This window comes from Chlamydotis macqueenii, chromosome 12, assembly GCF_036417535.1.
Source record: "Chlamydotis macqueenii isolate bChlMac1 chromosome 12, bChlMac1.mat, whole genome shotgun sequence".
Taxonomy (NCBI): domain Eukaryota; kingdom Metazoa; phylum Chordata; class Aves; order Otidiformes; family Otididae; genus Chlamydotis; species Chlamydotis macqueenii.
In genome coordinates this window covers 17,515,582-17,524,677 of record NC_141567.1, presented here as the reverse complement: position 1 = coordinate 17,524,677, position 9,096 = coordinate 17,515,582, and positions in this window count along the sequence as shown.

The following is a 9,096-nucleotide window of genomic DNA, read 5'->3' as shown; positions in this document are numbered from 1 at the left end:
AAAACTACCAATGTTCTTGAGGGCCTTAACATTTTAGGCATCAATCTTGTAAAGGCAGACAAGTAACAATCAGTTATATCCCACTATTCTGTTTCCATGGTAACAAAGTCAGGGTTTTTTTCCTCCTACAGTTTTGGAAAGTTATATCCAGAACCAGTTCCTGGATACCATGGAGATACTAAGCCTTTTTTCAGCTTTCTTTTCAAGACCTTATATGCTCATGGATGAAACATGCCAATCTTGCAAGCATTATCACACCATTTTATGTAATTAAAAATTAATTTATGTACCCAGAAGATATGCACATAGTCGGTTGTACTGTTCATGTGGTCTTTGTCGTAGTTCAGCCCCAATCGGGACCAGACTACGCAGTCTTTCTCTCACTCCCCCCACCCTCCGAGAGAACAGGGAGAGAAAATATAAGGAAAAACGAAATAATATAAGGAAAAACGAAAAGTATAAGGACACCTTAGGCCCCCCCCTCACTAAACAAAACCACAACAGTCTTGCATTGAATTTATGGCATTTAGAGTGTGATTGTCTTGTAATTTCTGGTTTTTAATGTGCTGTTTGTACTTTATCACAATTCTGTGGCATGGTATTTTTAAAGGTGTAGTTAGATTATACTATCAAAAATACCATTAAGAGTTGTAGGAAAAAAAAGGCTTTTTAAGAGGAGTTTGATAGAAAAAGGATTAATGATATTTGAAAAATCTTACAAAGATTTTAGTATGACAATGTTGTGCAATTTCAGTGTTGAACTTAAACATAGCAGGCTGCTCTGATTTTCTGTATTAATTTTCTCTACTTTCACAACACAGTACATATCTTGCTATGGATTCATAGGATCTGGCATTCAGTAAACACTCTGGTTTCTTTTTTGCATCTGGCTTTGATAACTGAGAATGATGAAAAGGACGCAAGAATGGGCTAGGACTTCATGCCTGGAGAGAGGACAAGTGCTGTGATATGAGGGCCTGTGATGGGGTTGCAGCTTTATCCATGCAGAGGACAAAAGGGGCTCATGGGTGCTGGGGAGAGAGAAGGAATGCAGAGACTGCAGTCAGTCTTTTCTGTTGGCAGAGGGATTGTGTGGGCTGGACTCATATTGCCTGAGATGGCAACATCAAGAACCAAGAAAAAGATAAATGCCAAGTGTTCCTCTAAGCATGACTCCTGAAGAAAAGTAAATATAACAGTGCCTGGCGTTCTTGCAGTGCTGTCTCGCTGCTGTCATGCATAAAAGGCTGGCTGATAGAGGGTGCTAGTATGGGGTCTTTGTCAGGGCTTTTGTCAGGTTCTCATGCAGTGAAATACTCTTGGTGCTTTGGAGAACACATGCAAAACTTTTGTGTGTCACCAGTCTCTGTAACTTCAAATTCACAGACTCTCTCTGTTATAAAATGTGGGCCTGTGCTGGCATCTCACACCAAGCATGGCATGCCAGTTAAGTGACATTTAGGAGAACGATGGGATGAGTACTAAGATGGCACCAGAAATTGTCCCTCCTCCTACATGGCAACGTAGGCAGGAAATTCTAGGTCTCTGCCTGCACAGGTAGAGAAGGCTTGCTGTACTGAGCACAGCTTGCTGAACTGAGGATGGGCAATACAGTTCCCAGGAGAGCGGGGAGTGAGGCATGCTGGAAACAGGTTGTAACAAGTAGTTTGAAAACTGGCTGCAATTTCAATAGCTGGCTTGATTGAATTGGACTGAACTGTCTCCAGCGCAGCTTTGCTGCTTAGATCTTCTCCACCTTTCTTGATGTGGACAGGTAGCTTGACTGCTGAGATGTGCTTTTGCCTTTAATGTAGTTTAAGCATCTTTGAAATTCTTCAAAGAATGTTTATTCAGCATTTCACAACATTCAGCTTGTGACTATCATCATAGCAATATTTTCAGAAACGTGTAGCAGAATCTATACGAGGATATCCTGCACATCCACTTGTTTTGAGGGAGGGAGAGGATCAAAGACGAAGGACGGGTGCAGGGCAAGAGTGGCCCAAAGTTCTCAAATACAGAATGCAAGTGTGTGTGCAAGATATTCACTGCATAATTTGTGAAGTCACAGAGGCTTGATTTCTAGCATTTAAGCTAAGATGCCGTCATGGCACAGACCACACAGGTTAGCTAAATAGCCAGTTAAGGTAAATGGCTTGAGAAGTTGTTGTGCAGACTTGGAAGTGCAGAGACAAGTGCAAGCAGATACAATTATGATGTAGTTTGCCCTTCAGTTTAATTATGCCTGATTCAACTCTCCATTTTTTTTTTTTTTTATATAAACACTGGGAGTTAAATTCTGTGGGCACAGTGCACTTTGCATTGATGCAATTGAGTCTAGACTGTTAAAAATCACTAATCTAGAGACAGGCTGTAGACAATTCCACAGCAGTGATAATTTCCATTTGCAGGCTTGCATTTGAAAAGTAAAACTCTATTCTTGCTTTTGGGACAAACAATGAAGTAAATGTGGTAGAAATGAGTTAACTCCGTTTGAATGAATTAGGTAGTAAAGAAGAATCTCATGCTTTTCTCCGGCTCCTGAGGAGGTAATCATAAGCTTCTTTGATACTTTGAAGTGTATAATAGCCTGGAAAGGTCCATGAACACTGAAGGATTTGTAGTAGAAGTGACTGGTTACCTAAGAAACATTTTCCTAATCAATTTTTTTCATTCATCATTTGGAATTACAGTTAGCAAATGAGAGCATCCATTTGTCAGAGTATAGTAAGCCAGTGAATGAAAGTGGGAATTGAGACTGTGAATGTTAAGTAGGGAGGGCAGCAATGGTGAAATTCAGTCTTTTGTGTGTTCTGGAGCAGGAGAAATCTCTTACTACTTTGATTCCCACCTATCTGATTTTGTAGCTCCCAGGAATGCCGGTCATGACTTGCAATCCATTAATTGCCCTTCTCTGGTAGTGAATGATCTCATAGGAGCCACTCCATGCATTTCTTCACTTTTTGGTGGACTTGTACACTGTGAACTTTCAGGTAGTCATCCAATGTTGGAAGCAAGGTCCATTTTATGGCCACAGAAGGGATGCAGAAGGAACCAGGAGGACCATTCATGATTGACGGAGGGGAAAAAAAAGGTTGAGATTAGTTAATTAGCTTTTCTTTGTATCACCTCTCTGTCATCTAACTTAAATGACATGAAATACAATTTTCAATAATGAAGATATATATACACACACATGTACACTGCATTTAAATACAAGTTTCATTAACTAATTGTGTAATAATATAGCCTCCTTAAAATACATTGGATGGCATGCGACATGTGCTCTGATCTGATTTATTCTAACACAGATTTGATACCAGTCATTTATGGCGTCATGGTAAGTGTTGGCTTGCTGGGGGGAGACCTTTCGGATTTGAGAAGCACCACAGAAAAGGTTTGAAACTAAAAGCCTGATGTTAGAATCTGAAACAATTCTGCATATAGATTCGAAAGACTGATATAATAGTTCAAAAAGCAAGATGTGAAAAAATTATATTTAGAAACATGTCACTTCTATTGGCAGCCTCCCCACAGGTACGTTAACATTGTTTTTATTAAGAAGTAGGTATAGGGTGGCCTCAAAGTCTACTCTAATTGTGGAGAGCAACCAAATCTTTGTAGTTCATCCATTTCAGGCTCTAAGAAAAAGGGAGAAACCATGGCACTGTCCGTTCTGTTCCTTGGAGTTTTTTTACACTGAACTACAAGTGGCACCTTCTCCCTTCTCACTCCCCCATCATTGTGTTTTCTGTTTGAGCTCTCTGCCAGCTCCAATCGGCTCGTTTTTCAGGATCTATATCCTGCTAAATGGCTTCAGAGTAACATTCCTTTCCCTTTGGCAGCAGAGCCTGCTAACAAAGCCCTTCTGTCTCCCCACCTGCATATGCTCCTGTCCCTGCACTGCCCCACTCCCTTTCCAGCTGGGCCAGTGTAACTGTTTGAAGGGAGGGTGCCGCTTTTCTTTTCACAAGCAGCTGAGTACTACTGAAGAAGTGACTGGGGGATGGGAACTTCTTAAATCAGACCCGCTGTCAAGGAAAGGTTCGTGAAACCTCAAAGCGCAGTTTGATGAGATTTCCCTTTCTGCAGCAGTGTCAGCTTCAGCAGCCTTCTGCTAGCTTCTCCATCCTCCCTAACCCTTCTTCACATGGCAGTAACAAAGATACTAGTATAAGTATTTGTGTAACCATGGAGACCAAGAGGAGGGAGCAGATTGTGGTAAAAAATAACTTAGGGGGAAAAAAGCTGTATTTTTAACCTGGATTTTTCCCCAGCCTTTTCACTGGATGGTCCCCAAGAGAATGTGTACCAACCCAGCTCTCAGGACCATGAACAGACAGAAGTGAACAGTGGGCAAGTGTAGGTTGTTTATTTGCATTCCACATAAATGCTCCTCAGACTTCACCCTCCAAGAACCTGGAATGTGTTTCACCTTACCTGGTATTCACCAGTGTCTGTCTAGTCTTGGCTGATAATGTAAGCTCCCTCCCCAGGTTGATTCTGTAACCAACAGAAAGTGAAAGGATGGTTCATCCCATCCTAAAGAAGGTGTTTAAGATGAAATGGATCACATCCTGGAGGGACACCTCTCAATCTGTTAAACACAGAGGACAATAAATGAGCAGCTTAAGTGTTTGGCCAGATGAGCTCTCCTGAATCTAAACTGTTAGTGTTCCCTGCAGCTCTTAGCCAAAGGTATGCATGATTTCTTGCAGATATCCAGTGCAGTTATTGCTGTTAGCTAAAGCCACATGCCTCTCAAGAATGATGAAAGACATGGGCTCTTTCAAACCATTTCTACTAACTAATCTGGATTTAACATGCTGTAAATAGGTACTGTATAAACCATCATCACGTGCTCTTTGTTTTTTCTTCAAAATTCAGCTGTTAAGGTCATCCTCTGTAAGCTTTTGTGCTCTTTGTGCTGTGCCATGCCTGTTCCTCGCACATATTCTGTGTGCCTGTATTCCCTTTTTCCTTTTACAGCGTCCGCTCCAAGCCAATTCACAGCTCTCTCATCCTAGCTATTTAAGTTTTACCTACTAAGAAAGTGTTCCACAAAGAAAACTGAAGATTTTAAAGACGATGTAAAGATAAGACAGTAAGTCGGTGATAGGCAGAAAGACAAATCAAATAAATAGGCTTCCTTACACTTTGTATGAGCACTGCCTGGGCACATCGTCTGACGTGCATGTCCTTGTGTCGCCATTACATGATGGGTATGACTTCATTTTGGTTATGTAGTGGCACACATATTTCATTCTTGTACCTGCTGTTTCTCTATCTTGTTTCAAAAATTGTTAAATCTTTTTAAAAAACCACCATCTCCCTTAAAAAACAGCTATAGTCACAAACCAGTTAGCAGGGCTGGCTTTGCTTCTGCAAAACAGCATTACCAAACTGTTCTCTTGGTGCCATCTGTAGCTGCTACGAGCTGCTCCAAGATTTAGCATCTGTGTTTGTACACATACCTTTTAACAACGACCTTTGCAGTCTAGTAATGGTTAACCCTGAGAGGAAAGAGGGTATTGCAGTTACAGCATGTACTCCATGGATGGAGAACCTTGCGTGGATGCACTTTGTGGAACTAGGAAGTTCATGGAACCTCTTTTTCTGATTTCCTCACAATTTCCTGAGGGTGATGGTGTACCTCACAGGTGTATTATGAGTTGATACCTAGGAGCTCGGAGCTTCTGGGAAGCAGGACTCCTGTAACTGTTGAGCTCCCTCCCATGGATATTCTGCTTATCCAGTTAGGAATGGCCAGGATGGTATCTTTATGGTTACTATTGACTGGCTTGGAGCAGGTGCTCAGCGTAATCCTGCCAGATATTAAGTGCCATGGCATAGCTCCAGAGAAGTGTTTGAACACATCCGTACATTCAACTGTGGTTCCAGACACTTGGTACTTCCCAGATGTGTAAGGATAATTAAAGGGAAAGTACCTCCTCCTCTGGTATTTATAAAAGCAGTGTTTACTTCTGTACTTTGTAAAGGTCTCTTTTCCCTTCTGGATTTTGGTGTTTCCCAGCTGGCAGATGCTTAGTCCTCCTCAACTGTTACAAGGAAAATTAAACATCTTCCTTACCAGTTGCAGTTTGTTGAGTTTGCAGTCTGAAATCAGCACTTTATAGAACTCTAGCAAGCGAACTGTGGCTACGTATCCAGAAGTAGCAACAAAACAAATTGCTATAAAGTAGGTGAATCCAGCTGGAAAAAATAGAAAATGTTAAGCTTTGTGTAGTACTCTCATCATCGTTTTAGCACCTCTGTGCAGGCCAATTTTCCAGAGGAATAATTTATGTTGTCCAATATTATGTGTATTTTAGTGCTCACTTAATGATGACCTAATATTTCAAAAAAAATACAACTCGGTAATGAGATACTTTGTTTCTGCCAGGATATTATTAGGGTACCTGCTAATGAGATTGACCTTCATTTCGTAACAAATTACTCTCCTCCTGAAACTACTTTTAATGGCCTGCTTGATTTATGCAAAGGGACCCATAGCGATAGCCTTCATTTGTGGCAAGAAATGATTCAAATAATTATAAATTTTATGAAAACGACAAGTTACTTTAAAGTGCTACTGTATTTTTACTGTGTTGCGCACCAGTTGAGCGCAACGTTGCGAAAGTCTCGTGCGGCTTTGTTCTCTCTGCAAAGAACAAAATAAATGAGCTTGGTTCTCTCTGCAAAGAACAAAATAAATGAGCTTGGTTTAATGGGTAGAGGATAAAACCCGTGGGATCGCCGCCGCCGAGCGTGTGCCAGCGGCTCGCAGGCTTCCGCGGGGAGGGTACCCCGCTCCCCGGGGGCTGTTTGCTGCCATCTTCTGGGCATCGCTCGGAATCGCAAGACGATCAAATCCGTGCTCTCATATAAAATTTCTGTTCTCCTGATATTCAAAGCCGTAGTGCATCTGTGACTTCAAAGGTGTATTTTTAATGAGACGAATCCTTTTTTTTTTTTAAAGGGTGGTGAAGGAGAAAAAGAGGAATCCATATTCTGAATATTTGTGCTGATTGTCTTAAAATGATTGATTAGTTGAAGCAGGGTGGTTATAGCATTTCAAAGGGAAGATGAGTAGGAGATGGATACAATTGACGTTATATTAATAATAGATGAGAATGCTACACTGTTCTGTAGTTATTTTAATTTGAAAAGCCTAAGTATTAGGTATTATTATTATTACTGGTATTATTTAATCCTCACCACATCCTCAGAAGATTTCTTTTATTACGTGGTACCAGTTTTATGGACTGATGTCACATATCCACTATGAGGCAGAAGATTTTCAGGCTTTGCGTATGTATTTCCCATTGCAGGAAAAATAAGTGATATAAAAATTACATGACTAAATATTTTCTTAGTGCAGCTTATGCATTTCTCCCGTATTTTCTGTACTTTCTGCAGACATGGCTGCAAATGTCATGCTTGTAAATTCCTCTTCAAAAATCTCAATGCAAAGACTATTTTGAATAAACAGCTTAATCAAAACATGATTTGAGGTGGAAAGAGTAAGATGCAAATGAAACTTTAAAGAAAAGCTACCCAAAATTAACAAGAACAACGTATTTCCTCAAAGACCATACGTGTTCCCACGTTAAGATAAAGAACTTTCAAGTCTGTATGTACAGCACCATCTGGTGACTTCTGCACAACAGGATCACAAAGCAGGGCTTTATGTACCTTGCTACATCATAGACGGTGAGTCAGTCGATATCCCCCGGCAGACCTGCTCCTTATGTTCTCGCTGCCAGATACAATTTCCTCACAAACGCAGAAATAAGCTTTCATTCCTATTTCCAGGCTTTGGCTGTTGTCATTGTTGTTTGTGCAGAGAAGCAGGGGGATTTGCTGGTACTTGTGGTCTTCTCCTCATGTCTTACTCTGTAGGCACGTTCTCCTGTTATCCGGGAAGGGGTCCACAGGCAAAGCTGACTGTTTACAGTCCCAGCCTTGGTAGCAGTCAGCAAGCACACAGAGCATTATCTGGCACCTAGCCTTTCTTGGCGGCCCGTCTTCCTGCCTGACTGAGGCAGCAATTCAGTCTGTGCCTTTCGCTTCTGCTGCCCACTGTTCCAGTCTGTCCTCTATTTTGCAGCTGTCCCATATAACGCCACATTCACTTTGCTACAGAACAAACACAGGAGAGATCTGTCTGGATTGCCACTTTGCTGTAGGGTGTGGATGGTGTAGGGTGGTGGTTGTTGGTGTTTACTTCCACAAAGCCAATGAATTGGGTGATCCGCTTGCAAGCATCATCCTTTGGTGCCTGTTCGTGGATACATGGATTTTGAGCTGTCTTGTCACAGAAACAGTTAAGAATCCAAGAGGTTTTAGTTTTCCAATAGACAAAGTGCAGGTAAAAAGATTCAAAGCGTAATTCTCCAATGCATTGCACCGTGGCACCATTGATTTCAGTACAGTTCTATTTAATCTTAAACCCAAGGTAATGGACTGGAATATCATGTTTTTAACCCATAAATCCTCTGTATCCCACACATCTCAAGTGATTTCTAAATCACTTACATGAGTTTCCTTACCACTGAAGAAAATATATCTCCGTTGTTTCAGCAGAATAGCCCGTGGACTTAGCAAAAACATCGTGTGTCTATGTCTGAATACAGCAGTAATCACACAAATGCTCCAGCAATGAAATGCTGTTACTAAGGCTCGTTTCATATTTTTTTTTTTTTTTTATGTAGCAGCTTTCTTAATTCACTAGAGAACAGTTTCTTATAATTTGGCACAGTGGACTGAGCTGATTACAGCATCACTCAGTATTGTAGGTGAGAAATAGGAGAGTACCGGCATTTTATCTGATGACCTGTTCTGCTGAAGGAGACAGGTGTACCTATTTTAGCTTAAGGGAAGGATGAGGATCAGAGATCACACATTTGCCAATGACACTCCATTGTATAAAATCTCCCTCCCACAGTGTCCAAGGTCCTTTGCTTTCTGGTGAAACAACCTGGCTTGACATGTGTGTCAGCTTGCATGGCTGAAGCCTGCAAGGAGGCTGTGAGGATATTTTGGAAGGGTAGAGAACTTGCTGGATGTTAAAATATAGCTTTACACTTAGATTGA